The following is a 17,372-nucleotide window of genomic DNA, read 5'->3' on the forward strand; positions in this document are numbered from 1 at the left end:
TCATAATTTTTCAATCAACTTCAGCTGTCTGCGATATTCACCTGCCAGAGTTCTTATATGTACCACAATAGCATGTACCATGTAACGCTTGGTATATCTATCTGTGGTAATATTTTGCTCAAATATACTTGCTCAAACTTCTCCCCTAAATTGGCATCTCATGCTTCTGTATTTGCTTGGGGTTTGCTTTTATACTTTGTCTTTTCTGCAGACAAACATTCTTCTTATGGCATCTTGCCTTGGTTCTTTGCCTTGGCTGTATTCAAACAAACTTTGCCTGTGTATATTTTCGGCATCAAACATTCTTCTTATTGGGTGTTGAATTTGTACTTTGCCTTGACCTCATTAAAACAAACTTTGCCTTTTTATATTTTCTGCATTAGTAATCTTGCACCATTCAATCAGCTGTTGGCACGGTTGTCAGAACGCTCCAGGGTCCCCAGCTGCTTTGGACAGACTCACTGGTCTCTCCAGCATTCCCGACATTGCTCATGCGTTATGGCTTCTTCCTCTGCCTTCCAGGTAGGAGTCTGTGGGCGCTTTCCCAGCACATGGCGTGGGACCGCAGTCACACGCCAGCTCTCCTGCTTGGCCCAAAGTGAAGTCTGCTGCCTCGCGGAGCGACCAAACCTCCAGGAGCTCCTGCTCTGCTCCCGCTGTCTCCACAGCCCTTCTTGCTCGCATGCAGCATTCCTCTTCTGCTCTTTGCTTCTCCATATTGCGGTTGCCATTTTTAAATTTCCTGCTAATTGCAAGTTTGGAAAAACAATGTCTGCATGTTACACTGTGAGCTCCTGTCACTCTGCACAAACTCCCTTGTCCTCTTCCTCGTCTCAGTATGTGAGTGGTTATGGGAGCTAAAGTCCATAACTTTCTTTGGACTTTTAACTTCTGGGTGGTTTTTCTCACGGTTTTCACAAAAAAGCATGTCAAGAACAAAAGGTGTTATGTGTGAGTTGTGAGTGCTTGGATGAAAGGTGGGGGCCTGACTAAAATGACAATAGGCCATTAAGAACTTGGGTATCAGAGGGTCTTCCTCATGGGGAAGAGGGGAACAAACACTGAGGGCCTCATTCCGAGTAGGGCGCAAAGGGGTACCTGGCACCGTTAAGGACATCGGTGCCGGTAATCCCTTTGCGCCCTACTACGAGGTCGCCTTGCGGGTCCCGTTAAGGCCACCTGGTTTTACCAGGCGGCCTTAGCGGGAGCTGCAAAGGGACCAGGGAGCAAATAATGGTACCGCAAATTGAGGTACCGTTATTTGGGCCTTCCCCATTCCTATTGAGCCCTATGGGGGCTCAAATGGGAATGGGGAATGGCTCTGGTGAATGGGGAATTACCGGTCCCGCCGACCTCGGACTGGACTGGTAATTACTCCCTTCACCAGGCTGGAGTCGGACCGATTTTGGAGGCAGCCATGGTGCTAATAGCGCCATGGCTACTTCCAAACTCGGAATGAGGGCCTATGACTCCTCCAATGAAGTAATTACATCTCCCCGGTAGTTGTCTCCTCCCATGTCATCCTCCGTCTTAAAACCACCCCTAGGGTCAGGGTCAGGGTCAGGTAGCGGCTGCCGTCCTCTGGCCACATGGGAGAAGGTTGTCACTGTGGAATCTGTGATGACTCCATTGGATTCATCACACTTCTCTGTATCTTTTATTTATGACATATGACCCTCCAGTATCTCCACCAGCCGGCCTGGGGCTTGCCTTCCCTTCAGGTACCCTCTCATCAGTCTCCCGTCTATCCTGGGACTTGCACTCAGATCTTCTGCTGCTTCCATGCACGGCTTCCCCGCTGCAGCGGTTCCGCAGCTGATGACGTTCTTCGGTTCTCTCTCCAACTTGGACTGCTTGGTCCGACATCTTCTTCCAGTCGGGTCACTGCTTTACCAGCTACCAGTGAAGTCCTCCCAGCTTGGACCTCGCAGAGATGCTTCGGGCCCTCTGACAGCGTCCCAGTCTTTTGCCTCTCCAATCTCCCACGCCAAACTGTGGCCTTCTTGCCAGCTACTCCAGGGATGGCTTGTCGACTGCTGTTGTCCTTCTTCACTTTTTATACCATTATGTCCATTGATTTCGAGTGGAGAACTAGAATGCTCACAAATGTTCCTGTTAGCAATCTTCATAGTTCTGCGCCTCCTCCTCATCTCAGCCTTTGTCATAGGAGTCTCCCTGTAGTACTCTGGACACTTCTTCGTCTCAGTGTCTGCTAGACTGACAACACTTTCCCCCAGAAGCTCTCTATCTCCAGAGCCCTGGTTCACTCCAGGCTGGATTACTGCAACAGCCTGGAGAGAACCTCAACCTCCCTGTTTCTGCCCTGCGCCCTCTGCAACTCATCCAGAACAGAACCACAAGACTTATCTTTGGCCTCAAGCCCAGGGACCGCATCTCTCTGGCGCAGAAATCCCTTCGCAGGCTGCAAGGATCAAATTCAAGATCCTCTGCACTGTCCAGAAGGCTTACTGGGGCCTGGGACCTACCTACCTTCAAGGCTGCCTTCCTAAATACTGCCCCTCTCGAGCCCTTCGCTCATCTACCTCCAACCTTCTGCGAGTGAGACAGTTCTCCAAGCTGCAATTCGGAGGGAGATCCCTTTCCTCAGCAGGTGCCTCCCTCTGGAACTGCCACCCTCCATCTTGAGCCTGATATTCTGATGTTCCGTAAACTCCTCAAGGCCTTTCTCTTCTCCTCTTCCTTCTATCTCACCCTTCCCTGCTAACTTAGCTCTCTGCTCTTCCTTCTCTCCCTCCTTTCCACACAGCTCACTGACTGGCCGCCTGATGTACCTCAGAGTCTCAGAGGTCCCACCCCCTGCCAGTCCTTCTGCACTTGCCTTAGGGCCTTCCACCCCCACTGCACTTCTAATAAAACCTGGAGTGCTTCTCTCAGCACTTTACCAGTCTGTACTGACTGGGCCTACTTGATCCCCTGAACCTCGCTTACCCTCCCGCACTTCCACTATCTGTATACAGCCCTGCCTGAAGATCGTTCTGTCTGTTCTTCCTTGTCTTCACCCCTTAATGTACACTTGAAAAAACTCCAGAATCGCTGTCAGGCCTATTTGCTGTATCATATTCACTTAATCTGCCTGTGCAGACCTATATCGTCTCAGAAATTCAAGGCTCTGAGCGACTGTTGTTTTTTTCCCCATGTTCCCACCCTCCTTGAGCGCTTTGAAACACTTGCCAGTGTATAGGCGCTACATAAATAAACATTACCATACCATACACCCGTACTTAAGGTGGTGAGGTATTGAGTTGGAATGAGTTATGTGGGGGGGGGCTATGAGGAGTAGATTGGGGTGATCATACAGCATTCTCCCTAAATGTCTCTCCCTTCGAGATCTTCCCGCTGTGCGCCACCCCCAGGAGGACTTTTGGGTAGCGGCAACACCTCCCTGGCCTCATGGGAAGGGGTGCCTCTGTTGGGAGAGGTGACCACATCCAAGACTTCCTCACAGTATTTGAGTAGTATGGTCAAAACCATCATGTTGGTTTCTTTGCCATCGACCTTTATTATACAATGAGATTTATCTCTCCTGCACCTGCATTAGAATGGTCTGTTTCTCCTCTTTCAATGATTCTTCCTCTGTCCTTTCATCTCTTAGTTTAACCGTCACCACCTTTCTTTGCCTCCACCGATACACTGTGGCAAAGTCTTCTTGCAATTGGTAGATTCCTTACCTCTTGCTGGACGTTGCTTTTCGTTTGCTAGGGGCCTTGTGCTACAGCACTCGTGGTATCTTACTGGTTCTTTGCCTCTGTCTTTCTCTTTTCTGGTATCTTTTAGTCCTCAGGTTGTCTCCCGACCACTTTAGTATTGAAGTGCATGCACTTTGTTGACCAGCTTGTTTGCCACCAATTCTTCTTGCCTCACAGTTGTTTCTTCTGCAGCTCTGTCTATTTGAATGGCTTTAACCAGTTTGTTCTTTCTCTGACGTGTATATACCTTGGATCTGTTGACCATTCACATGCACAGTTATCATATCACACATCATATTCTGCACTTTGTTCCCAAAGTTGCACAACACCGCCATTTCTCTTAGTCTGGTGATGTAATAATCTATCACTTCATCCTGCTCTTTCTTCCTGGTATAGAACCTTATCTTGTGCAGCACATGGTTTCTTTATTGAAAAATCGCTTCACAATTCTTCAAATGGCTTCTCTATGTACATTGCCATTTGCTGCAGGATCACCATTCGAACCTGCAAATATTAGTTTTCCATCCATGCCAATGGCATGAATAGCATAGCTTTCTTTCTCCATGCGGCACAATCAGCTCCTTCCAGCGCATTGACGTATGACAAAAAATGGTTCCCATTACAGCCAAGGAATCGCTGGCCTACCTGGTGTCGGTAGGAATGGCAGTCAGGCGGCGTTGATCCTTGAATCGTGCTTTCCGGGAACTATTTTCTTTTTGGTGTCTCGATTCCATCCTCGTCACAAATTATGTGGTGGCCGTACACCCCAATGAGGGACTCGACTCACAGTTCAGTTGTCCTTGCATTTTGTTATTTACACAAGCAAGTAGTTTCATGTCGGCATTAAGTACATTCTATGTTTTGTCATGTGAGTCCTAAGTCAATATCAATCGGAACCCTTGATTTGCAGTACAATCTCAGGCATTTGGCTATTCACTCTTCAAATAAATATATCTACTTCTCTGCTCCTCCTCTTTCCTTTTATATGTCTCTCAATTGTTCCTCCTCCCACCCTAGGAGGGATTCTATACTCTTATCCCCTCATAGCCTTGTCAATCTCATTTAGACTCTGTGGCATCACAAGTCGGAGACAGAGATGGCATTTCCGTATGATTTTTATTTTAAAAATACAAGAAAACACATACCTTTCCCTAAGTCTAGAGGGTTTTCCCTACCTAACCAAGGAATAACTGGGATCTTTGTCGTCAGGGTGGATTTCTAAATAAATATCCGTCCTATGTCAAAAAATCTCCTGTCCTCTAGCCCTACCGCTAAATAACAGAAAGGAACCGAAATAGTACCAGGAGAATGAGTCCCTTCTCCTGGTTCTGCAGGGATCAGCCCTAAGGGCAATGTTCAAGAGTCTTTCTTTCAGTTCAGTTCTTCTTCTTGAAGAGAAAATGCCAGGAGAATGACTCGCGTCTCCTTGCTCCACGAGTTCAACTTTCTCTTGACAGTCCTATGCAACCTTTAGCTTCTGATTCAACAAGTGCAACCCAGGAATATGACTCCCTTCTCCTGGTTCTGTGACTCCAAGGACTCTTCTGTCTGTTTTTCACAATAGTTCATATGAGCCCTTCTAGTTCCCTCAAGTCTCCTTTGAGGGCTCTCTTGAACGTATCACACTCTTTATCTCTGATTTTAACAGTCTTGTCCCACTTACCGAGACACAGGATAATGCTTCTGAGGCTCTGTTCACTTTGGTTACTGTTAGAACAGTTATTAAAATGACGGAAATTCCTTCCAAGGCGTTCTACCCAACTGTTCTCATCCTTAGTGCGATTACTGGGGCTAGGGAGATCATTCCCTAGGCTTTCTTCACAACTCTTATTCTCAATGTGTTTACTGAGATGAAGGAGATCACTCCTGAGGCTTTCTTCACAATTCTTATTCTCAATGCAATTACTGAGATGAGGGAGATCACTCCCGGGGCTTGCTTCACATGACCCCACTCTCCTACTGAGTCTCCCGTAGCTCCCATTACCTTTACTTTGGTTGAAGCTCATCACTGGTTCTCCTGGGCTGTCGGGCTTCTGCGTTCCCAGGGAACGCTTGTTCGGCTTCCATATTCTCTTTCAGCGGTCCACTGTGTCTCTGCGGGTGTTCCGGGCAGGTGGTATCTGCATAGTTGTGGGACCACTCGGGCCACCTCCTCGAAGACAAGCCACTGTCTCCTGGATTCCAACTTCCAGTTCAGTTTGCTCTCGCTCGGCACAGAAGGACTCTTCTGGTCTGCAGCCGGCATCCTCCCAGCCTCCGGGTTGCTCCTGCAACGTGCCGTCTTCTCTTCCAGTTCACATTTCCTGGGCTGACCAGACTTTGCACCTGTATCTATCTTTTTCTGAGTCCTTCTTTGCTTTTTATCCTGTTGGGCTCAGACCTCCCCAGAAGAGGGCCATAGTCTGCATTGGTCTTAGTTGTGCCCTCCTATTGCCTCCTTGGAGCCACCTCAGCACATCATCTTTCACATGAGTGTTCTGCATGACTCTGTGAATGTTCTTCTTCTCAGTACCTTCATAGTTCAAATCCTGTTTGGACAGGGTGTTCCTATCGATGATGTCAAATCTTACAGGAAGATGAGGAGTATCAGAATAGTACACACTAGTACTGTCAGCCTGAACCTCGACAGATCTTAAGGATTTCCTAGTTTTTAGGGAAGGAGGATTAGGGAGTTCCATCATGGAACAGGAGTCCTTGTCCCCATAAGTGGAGTCTCTCCCTGTGACGTCCTATACTTTCTACCATGCCTGGGGGGACTATTGAGTATTGGCCTCACCTCCGTAGCCTCCCTAGCATGTGGACTTGATCTTTTCCACTATCCCAATTTCTGCTTCGGTCTTGGCACTTTCTCTTTATTGTTCCGATCACTCTCTACTCTCAGCCTCACATTCCCTTCCCCTCTCCTCCAGCTCCACCACTTCCATCCTTATCTATTTTTTTCCATCGCAATCTAATACTTTTTTATATTTCTTCTTTCTCATCTGCCACTGCTTCTATTCTCCCTTCTCTCTCTGCATTTTCTGCTCTCCCGCCTGATTCAGCTTCTCGTCAACTACCCACTAGCTTAACTGACTCACTTTATTTCCTCTATCCCTCTGTTCCTTTCTCGCCCTCTCATAAGCCTTCTCAACCTTGGTTTTTGGCTAGCCTTCGCTCCATGCGCCGCATTCTGTGCCAGGCTGAGCGGCACTGGCACAAGTACGGAGCAAGGGCAGACTAAACTCTTCTCTCATCTGTTCACTCCACCAATATTCCTTTCTGCTAAGCAACTACACTTAAATTCTGTTTTCTCTTCACTCGCTTCTCTCCAGCTTTTTCAAAGTGTATTCTTCCCCTTCTTCACGTGAACCTGCCTAATCTTCTGCACTTCTGCTTTTGATTTTGCTCATTACTTCTCTTCAAAAATGTCTCTTGTATGTGCATTCCTCCCTCTTTTGCTTCTCTTCCCTCACCTTGTTATGCTGCTTCTTCTCCATCAGTTATGTCCTCTTGATCTCTACTTTCTGATCTGGATTTTTCCTCTGCTCTTCCAAGAGCTCACCCAACTGCCTTTCTGGAGTATCCTATTCCTTCTTCTTTAATTCTACCTGTCTACTCCTCTCTTCTTGCTTATCTCACTGCTCTTTTTAATATCTCTCACTCCTCTGCTACTATTCTATCTTATTTCAAACAAGTTGCTATTTTCCCCATTCTAAAAAAAACCTCACTTGACCCCTCTTTACCATCTATCGTCCTATTGCTCATCTACCTTTTCTCTCCAAGCTTCTTGAGCGCATTGTATATTCCCAAATGTCCTCCTTCGTTAATCTGCACTCTCTCCTACCACCTTTTTAATCCTGATTTACAGCCTGGCGCTCTACTGAATCTACTCTTTTGATGGTCACCAACTTGCTCCTTACCTCACAGTGTTCTAAACTATCCTTTCTTCTTGTTCTGTTAGACTTGTCAGCTGCCTTTGACACAGTCCACAATGACATTCTTCTCTCTTCACTTGCCGACCTTTGCTTTTAAGAGTCTGTCCTTAGCTGGCTTTGCTCATATCTTTCTGGCTGCACCTTCTCGGTTTCTTGGGCTAGTCACCCTTCTTCTATTGTCCCCCTGTCTCGTGGTGTACCCCAACGCTCTGTTCTTGGCTCCTTTCTATTCTGACTCTATACTTCTTGTCTTGGGCCTCTTATTTTTTCCTTTGGGTTTCCCTACCACCTATACGCCGAAGATTCTCCACTTTTTCTGTCTTTCTCTTCCTTTACTGATTCTATTAATTCTTCTTTATCTACCTGTCTTCTCGCAATACAAGCACGGATGTCGTCTCGTTATCTGCAACTCAACCCCTCCAAAACAGAGGTTCTTTTCTTTCCTCCTAATGCTATCCTTACTCCTCTGTCCCCTCTCTCCATCTTCCTTATCTATTTCCCCTACTTCACATAACGTGGGTGTTGTCTTTGATTCTCCACTTTTTTTCACCACTCATATTTTGATTACTTCACGCTCATGCTACTTCCAATAGCACGGCATCCAGAGGGCTTGGCGAATCCTAAACTTTTCTGTTTCCAAACTTTGTATTTCTTCTGTCTCCTCCCGGCTTTTCTACTGTTCCTCCCCTCTCTTTGGTCTACCTGCTGTTTATGTTGCTGCTCTTCGTTCTGTTGTTCACTCACCTGTGTCTGCTGCCTTTTGTCCCCTTGTGTTTCCATCTCCAAGGGTTGTCTTTGAATCACGTCTGCTTTTTCATTTCTTCTGTATCGTCTTTAAATGCCTCTATGAACTAGCTCCTGCTTATATCTCTTCTCTTATTTATTTCCATTCCCCCACACGCTCCCTCCGTTCACAACCCCTCTTTCTTCTAATAGTTCCATGCGCCTGTGTGTTTTCGTTCCTTTTCTTTACTTGAACCACACAACTGGAATCCACGCCCCTTTTCATTGATTTCTAAATCATCCTTTCCTCTTTTTCAAAACTCCTCTGAAAACGTACCTGCTTTCAACTTTTTTTTTTGGTTTGATTATTTGTTCCTTATTTTATTGTACTGTTGATTATGTTTGTTAAGCACTATAGAAATAAAATTAAATAAAAGTAGTGCACACCCGTGAGCAGCAGAATCTTATGCATCTTGCTCTGTGTAGCCCCCCCCCCGTCCACCCCTCCCCTCCGCCTCTCAACAAGATCTCGTTTGTTCTTAGATCTGGTGTGACTGCAGTCCACCTCTCAAATGAGATGTTACCCCTTTGCATGCCAGGTATAAAACCTCTACTGTGTCTGTTGGCCACTGGTCTGTTTAAGTCCCTTAGCTACTTGCTGTTCTAAAGCTGTGTAGACACGTGTTAGGCCTCGCCCCCAAATATTGTTTTGCAACTCTTTGGAACTCCCCCTCACTTCTATATCCCGTTTAAGGCCGTGCCCCGGGAGATGGCTGTATCCCTCCCTCCTCCGTGATGCTGGGTCTCTGCTTTCTTGAGCTGCTGGAGGGCGACCTGGGCTGCCGTCCAGGGCGGAACTCCTCCCTGGGCGGGCGGAGCCTGCGCCCTCTGCTTCTGCAGGCGAAGCCCAGGCACCTGTTTGCAGTCCTCGGAGGGAGGCTGAGCTCCGAGGTAAGCAGGCAGGCAGGCCGGAGAGGAGGCAGTGCCAGGCGCCCGGCTGGGAGCCCCCTCTGTGCTGGAGGGCGGCCCCTGCTCTGCACAGGAGAGGATGCGCGGGGTGCCAGCAGGTACAGTATTCATCTTTTATTTATAAGCCATTATTGGTGCCACCCAGGGCCTCCTCTTCCTGAACCCCCCCCCCCTCAGGAGGGAGGAGGGGGGCGGGGGGAATGACCTCCACTTGTTATCGGTTACCAGGCAATCCTGGCGCAGCCCCGCTGCGCGCACACAGCAGCTTTATGTGTGTGTGTTTTGCAATGTAAGTGTGGGTGTGGTTTCGGGGGGGCTTGTTTTGAAAGTTCGACGGGCAGCACTTTCATTCCGATCTTTTTGTTTATATGGGGGGGGGCACAAGAAGGGTCCCGCTTCCATGTCATGCAATCAGTGTCCATAGAGCCGAAACAGTGACTTGTTGTCAGTGAGCTATACTAGTGCAGTCCGCCCACCCGAGCATTATTCATGTTATGTGACTGGATTTATTCAGCGCCTAGTGCCATTTGCCCGGAGTCGAGGCGCTCGGGCGGGTCTGAAAGAAGGGGGCTGGGGTTGGTTAGTGGGAGGGGGTGAGAGGGCTTAAAGATAGCTTTGCGGCTGTGTTGATGCCGGCAACCCGGAAGTACCTACCTAACCCAGTCCCCTTCCACCCAGTGCCTATATCTTGCCATCACTTTTTCATCCGTTAACGTTCAATTGCCCTAGCGTATTAATACGGCCACCCTCGCCTCGGAATTGATTTGATCGGACTCGTCCGCCCTCCCTCCCTCCCTCATTCATTCATTCATTCATTCATTTATCGCCCGCCCATCATCGTTCATTTACCCAGTCCTCCAGGGCCGAGACTGGCACAATATAAAAAAAAAAAAAGCAAACATTGTCCACACACTCTCCTTCATCAATGGATCAGTAATCGGTGATCAATACCTCGTAACCCACCATTCATCCCCGACACCTTGACCATCCCCCCTTTTCTTCAAAAATCCTCTATTTTAAAACCTAATATTTTAGTTGTACGTGGGAAGTACAACTGGCTAGTTGTAGGGGCTACTGGGTCGTGATTTAGTGCAGTAGAAAAATTTCTTGGCGTAACACAGCACTGAACTCTTTGTTTCATAGCGCCTCGTTCCACATTTCACCACTCCAGGAGCTTTCCTGCCTAGATGGTGGTGGCAAGGTGAATGCCACTGGCACGACCTTAGGCTGCATGCGGCGGCTGCAACAAGCTGTGCTTCTTAAGTTGACCTAGTTCTACCTGCCCACACACGCCCTTCCGGGGTGCCTCTGTTCTGCTGCAGCACACTCTTGTGATAATTCTGACGCACTTCCGGGGTGCCTCTGTTCTGCTGCAGCACACTCTTATGATCATCCTGATTGTAATCCTGACTCTTATCTCTAGAGTCGATCTCTTTTTCTGTGGCGCCGGAAAGTATCTACACACACATTTATAAACATTCATGTTTTTCCTGAATTTTCAAATTCTGTTGCCATGAGAGCACTTTGGATTAAAGGGCTATATAAATTCAATAAAATACAAATACATGAAAGCCTAGAGTGATTCACAAACAAGTAAAGCCTTATATTGTAAGTAAACCGTGTTTTATACGGTCCCAGCTACCACCGTAGAGGCCTCTAGGCGCTGAAGCCTGCCCAGGGTGCATATTGGACCCATGCTTAGGGAACACGACCTGACGGGCAAGCGAAGGGTAGGTAGCTAGCATTGTGGGACGGTACACCCTAAAAACATGTTCCCAACACATTAATATGGTGAGAAATTGTGCATACGTCTTTAAAAATGAATGATCATATACTCCCCCTCACCCCCCATCTGTGAACTGGTTGCAGTAGGTCAAGGGGTGGCCACTAGCTTAATCTCAAACTTGCCCTCTATATCTTAAAAGACCTTAAACGTGCCTTCTTTCGAGTGTAGTGCACACAGAGAAGTCTCTAATACATATATAACCAAAGGCTGAGTTAATTTGCCCGGATGAAGAATACATGGAACCTCTACTTTCTAACCGGACGGCCGAAAAATAGTGCTGCGTCGCTACTATTTATCTGGACAGATAATGCATAATGATGCATAATGCAGCATCTCTACTGTTTACCCAGACAGCCGATGCATAATAGGGAATCTCCGATATTTACTCGGACAGCTGATACATAGAGCAGCATCTCTACTGTTTACCTGGACAGCCGATGCATAGTGAAGGCTCCCAGCTATTTAGCCAGACAGCCCCAATGCATAATGCAGCATCTCTATTGTCTACCTAGACAGCCGATGCATAATGCAGCATCCCTACTAGTTACCCAGACAGCCGATACATAGTGCAGCATCTCTACTGTTTACCCGGACAGCCGATGCATAGTGAAGGCTCCCTGCTAGACATCTCTACTATTTGCCCGGCCAACTGATGCACAACTTGTACTTGTCTTTACTGAGTGTTAAACCAGCTTCCTTGAAAGTGTCTAGTAAACTCAGAAGCCCAAAATTGTGTCCCTACTGAGTCTTGCCATATACTAACACACCATCTTGGAAACACAATTCCCCTTTCATGTGGTGAAACAATTGGTACATTATACGTTGAAATACAGCTGCTGCAGATACAAGACCGAAAGGCATGCGTTTGCATTGAGACAGCCCTTCAGGGGTAATAAAGGCAGTTACATAGCTAGAAAGGGGATGCAATACAATTTGATGGTTAGCAGACTTTAAATCCAAGGTGCTCATTACTCTTGCACCATTAATAGTGCCTAGCATCTCTGTTATATTAGGCAAGGGATGTCTGTCTGGTATCACGCATTGGTTCACACATCTCAAATCTATACACAATCTCAGATTTCCATTGGGTTTGTGAACAATGACCAATGGTGAAACCCACTCAGAAGACTCAACCCTTTCTATGACACCTTGTGCCTCAATTTTCTCAAATTCCTCCTTCACAGTAGCTCAAATGGCTAAAGATATCGCTCTTACTTTCTGCACAACTGGAACAGCATTGGTTTTCATGCAAATTCTTTGCCTGCATTTTTTAGGTTGCCCAATTCCTCTAAAAAAAAACGGAGTGTTGATCAGATCTGACTTGTCATGATCTACATCATAGACCGCCTCCTCAGCATTGGGGTCGAGTTTAATTTTGAGTCTTTTTTGATAAAACCAAATCAATAGTCGATATGTTCCTAGACTGTAGACTGTTACAAGTGTGAAGATTCCGCAAAGGGTTGTATCACAAGAACCAAACCCATGACCATAATGTCTATTCCTTCCGTACCTTGAGACCGTGTAGCTTTAGACATTGTGGGACCTGTGAGGAGTCAAGGGACTTTACGTTTTTGTATTGTATTGATACATATGCTATCTAGATGGGTGGAAATTGCATGGGTACAACATATCTCTTCTAAGGATATCATTACATTTTTGGAGGGTTATCCCACGACCATTATAGCAGATAATGGAGTTCAACTTGTGTCTGAAGAAATTGAAACATTTCTAAAGAAAAATGGCATAGAGCATAAAACAAGCAAAATTTATCATGCAGAGACTAACGGAATTGTCGGGAAATTCAATAAGGTCATCAAGAATAGTATCAAAGGTGCAATTTCTGAGAATGGAGATTGGAGGAAGTCTGCGGAGGACACAGAAGTGGCACATAGATTTACACTCCATGCCACTGTGGGAGTGTCTCCTTTTGAAATGTTGAGGGGGAAGAAAATTCAATACCCGAGTTTGTCCTCCATGGTTGGGCAGAGCATGTCAGAAAGACATTGGGCCTCATTACAAGTGTGCTGGTCCGGAAACAACAGTGCCGGTATGCCTACCAGCACCGTTGTTTTCGGACTGGCACACTACAACTCTGCGGGCGGGTGCTGCGCGCCCTCCAGGATCAGACCTGCCGGGCAGGACGGCACCTGCCTGCAGAGTTTTCACCGGAGCGGTGCCGGTGCTCCCGTGTCCCCGGACTCCATGAGAATGGGGACTAACAAAATGACTGGTGCCTGACTTCTCGGCCATCGGACTTGGAATAGCCAGGTGGCACCGGGAAGTCAGGCACCAATAATTATTTACAGGTCTGGCGGCAACCCGCCGGTAGCACCGGCAGGGTTACCGCCGGACCCATAATGAGGCCCGTTGACTTTAATATGGTCAAGAAGAATATCCTTAAGAGACAAGTAAATAATTAACATTTGCGTTGACATCAGGAAGTCAGCAAAGAAATGCAGTGTTAAGGAAGGTGACTGGGTTAGAATAAAACTCCCACACATGGGGGCAGGTAGAGGTGTTGATTAATCTGAGCCTATAGAAGTTCTAGAAAAGTTTCACGGAGCATCTATAGTCTCAGATGGCAGGGTGTGGAATGTTAACATAGTATTTAGGTGTGTGAATACTAAACACAACAGTACGAGCACCACAGCACAAAACATTAAGGAAAAAAGAGTCTCAAGTCTAAGGAGGAAAAGAGAAGTAGAGATGGTAGTTGTTTAGCCCGTGCTAAACGTGTGTGTTGCAAACCTCCATAACTAAGATGTGAGTTAGATGAAGATGGATCTTAAAGGAAAGGGTTTTTTGTTCTCATCAAGGAATGTATATATGTAAATACCAGGTTTTTCAGTGTATTATTTTATCAGTCATCCCATCCACCAAGTCAACCGAGTTGTTATCTAATGCAATAATGCTAACCTAGTAGTTATCCAATGCTTAGTATGCCTTGTGAGATTTTGTTTTGTTAATGTAAGAAAGGGAGATGTGTAGTATTTCATGCTTCACACATCACATTCCATGCTGAGGTAAGCGTGGAATGTGGAGTATGGAATGCACGCAGAAAGATGCAGGAGAGGAAGACAGTTGAGCATATGGTACTGATGAGCCTGTGGGCATGCGCATTAACTACAATAAACAATCTTACCATCCAAGTTGTATCCTGGATTTCTTCACAGTTCTTCAGCTGTCCAAAATCCCAAATGCTGTGTGCACTAGAAATGGACCATCTGTCATTTCCAGCAGCTGTTACGCTCTGTTTTCCTTACTCATAGCTCACACTGCCTGGAGCAGGGCCACGCACTCCCACAGGCATGCCTGTCTGCGCAGCTGTGTCTGATTTCACTCCTAAAATATTTCCACGCCCTGAACATTCCGATCAGCCTTGTTACTGGTGTTATTTATTAGCAAACCGTGCACTGAAATCAAACACCTGCGTCATAATTGTGATGGTGCGTCCTACACACGTGCAGAAGCCTGTCTACTAACCTACATTGGCACACCCCTTCCTGATGTGAAGGCCTCCAGGATCTTTCCAAGCCCCGCCCTTTGCACAGACACTGGTCCAACCATTTGTTCCTGAAACCCTTCCACTAGACTCCTGTCGTTGGACATGCCCCTTGCGATGATGGCTTGGACTGGGACCAGTTAGCCTCATTTGTTGGTATCTAATGGTCAATGGGTGCAGGATCCTACTTGGGGTTCCGGTTCTTGAAGTGAGTGGAGCACAATTAAGAACTTTTCTTAAGTGCTGATTCCGAGGTGATGCAAAGATACTGGGTCACAGATGCTGGGAGAGAGACATTGGGATTTAGACACTAAGGTAGGGGCAATAGTAGGGAAGCACTGGCGCAAAGGACTCTGGGACATGAAGACAGGAGCTTAGACGCAGGGATACACACACCTGGGACAGAGACCATGGTGCTGTGATCATTGCAGTCTTTGGCCGGGATGACTGACAGCGGGTAGAGTGAGACAGATGACACAGCGCAGGAGATTGCGGTAACTGACCTCTGCCCCAGAAGGGAAGGAGGGAGGAGGCGTATTCATTAAGTTCCTGTGATGATGACATTTTACTGAAACAGTCCTTTAGCTTAGGGGCGGCTCTGCCATGGTCTGCATGTTGGCAGCATTGTGGTTCTTTGTCGCCTCTCCTATGGTTTTCCTTTGGACAGCGTCTCTCTTTGTGTGCCTTCGGCCCCACCAACTTGGCAGCCACTGCCCGGCCCAACCACAGGGCTGGGCATCTTTTGAAACAAGCTACAGTTTCCGGTCCCTTGAGCATCCTCCTCTCCTGCTGTGACTACTGACCCCTCCTTCTCTGTTGGTGTACATGGAGTAGGTTCGAATGGGAGGCACAGCTTGTGTCGCGGGTGCAGGTTAGCACCTCATCTCGTACCACCAGTGGTGTGTGACGTAACTTGTTCCTGACACTTTCTTCTCTGTTCATCTCCACTTCCCTGCAACCGGCTCCTTCGCGTCAAATTCGATTCTTGACCTGGACGGGTGCATGGGAATGAGTGGGCATACTTTTATTTCATAGCTCTTCTGCGGGAGCCACGCTCTGGTTATATGTTGTGTAGTCCGATACACCATGTGGAATGGCGTGAGTGGGGCATTCTGAATGCCTTATTTAGGACCTCATAGGTCGTTAGTCGTTAGATGTCCCTGTTGCCCCGGGCCTTCAAGAAGATCTGTTATTCAATTCCATACAATCAGACAGAATCATCTGTTTTTACCCTTGACCGGTGGGCTATTATCCGATCCTAGGGACTTGGGTTTGCCATGTGCCATGAAGAGGTCCTCCAGAATGCAAAACACGTCTTCTGCTGCCATGGGTGAAATTAATGTTTCCTCTGGATATTGGGATAACCCCCTGTAGTAAGACTATGAAGAGTCTGGAATGCAGTACTGTCCCCATGTACAATGCAATGGGAGAGGCTTGACAACACCTGTAGTTGGCCAGAAACAAGTAGACCTCCTTCTCCAGGGCGGGGAATCAGACCTTTTCTTGGTTTTTTTTGTTGCCACTTGCCATGTGGGGCAGTCCGATCGCCTGTGGTATAAGCTCTGGGAGAATGACTAGCCGGGTGACCCAGAGTAGAACCCCCATCTGATCCAACCTCTAGCTCCACCAATACTCTCCATAGCTCTTAAAGGAAGGCTGGGGCCACAGCAATCCTGTGGTTGTGTTCTGAGAGGAAGTTTTGTTTTTGCCCCATCGCAAGTTGTTCCATTATCATTTGTATGCCTTGGTATCTGGCCCTGGGTACTACCTGTCCTGAAGGAACATGATCCTGGGGTTGGGTGCCTTGGTTCTCATCCACGTGTTCTTGCGCCTCCTCTTCAACGGGTCTGTCTGCCGGTTGCCACAGGAATAGGTGCCCGGATTACTGTTCTGTGGGGTTGTCTGTCTGAATTCTAGGGAGACACAGTAGTCCTGGAGTTGAAGCAGCCGCTGCTCCAACCAGATGGCGGGGCTTGGTGTGTACCTAGCTTGATGGGTATGAGGTGCTTATGGTCATGACCACAGTGATTGGATGTCCGAATAGTTACAAATGAAAGTGTCGACAGCCCCAGATTACAGTCAGCGGCGCTTGATTTGAGAATATACCGTTGCTCCTCTGTAGACGTTCGCCTACGCCAGCAAGACTCGATCTTACATCTCAGCTGGCCTGTTAGAGTTGAACTAAGACTGTCCCCCAGACCTACCGGCTAGCATCTACAGTGATCAGGGATTCTTTGGGTAGATAAATACCATTTTCGTTTTGCCTACAAAGGCAATTTTGGTGTTTTCAAATGCTGCCTGCTCAGATAGGCCTGGAGCCCGACAGTGGTCTTTCTTTGTCTGGGCTCGGAGTGGATCTGTTGGCATGGCCAGGTTGGATATAAAGCGTACGCACAAGTTAACCATAAAGAAACTCCATACTTAGGACAGGGTTTCTGGCAGAGCCGCTGTGTAACTGTGCTCCGCTTTTCTTGAGTCTGCCGATAAACCTTGTTCCTGAAATACGAAACCAAAATAACGACCTTCCTCTGCATGGATTTGCACTTTTCTTTAGCCCAATGACATCCTATGTCAGGGATCTACAACCTGTGGCTCCCCAGATGTTTTGGACTATGAATCCCTTGATTTATCACCATTGACTATGCTGGGTAGGGCTGATGGGAGTTGGACTCCAACATCAGGGTCTGGGCGAGTAACAAATGTAATAAATAAATTAAAAAAAAAAAAAATCTGGAGAGCTAAAGGTTGCAGACCCCTGGCCTCTTTTGTTG

General features: G+C 47.2%; 1 protein-coding gene across 3 annotated transcripts in view; it reads left to right on the plus strand.

Moving 5' to 3' along the window:
* CLBA1 (clathrin binding box of aftiphilin containing 1) overlaps positions 1 to 17,372 on the plus strand; it is a 242,249-nt gene that overhangs the window by 158,714 nt on the left and 66,163 nt on the right. The window contains exon 1 of one of the 3 annotated variants that reach the window (XM_069638158.1): positions 8,976 to 9,411. The exons of 1 other annotated variant lie outside the window; for it this stretch is intronic. The gene's annotated coding sequence lies outside the window, so the exon portion shown is untranslated. Of the gene's footprint in view, positions 1 to 8,975; positions 9,412 to 17,372 lie in introns of those variants that run through there. One more of the 3 variants, XM_069638157.1, reaches the window with a different exon arrangement.

The sequence above is a fragment of the Ambystoma mexicanum genome, chromosome 14, assembly GCF_040938575.1.
Source record: "Ambystoma mexicanum isolate Mex_15411 chromosome 14, UKY_AmexF1_1, whole genome shotgun sequence".
In the NCBI taxonomy this organism is placed as follows: domain Eukaryota; kingdom Metazoa; phylum Chordata; class Amphibia; order Caudata; family Ambystomatidae; genus Ambystoma; species Ambystoma mexicanum.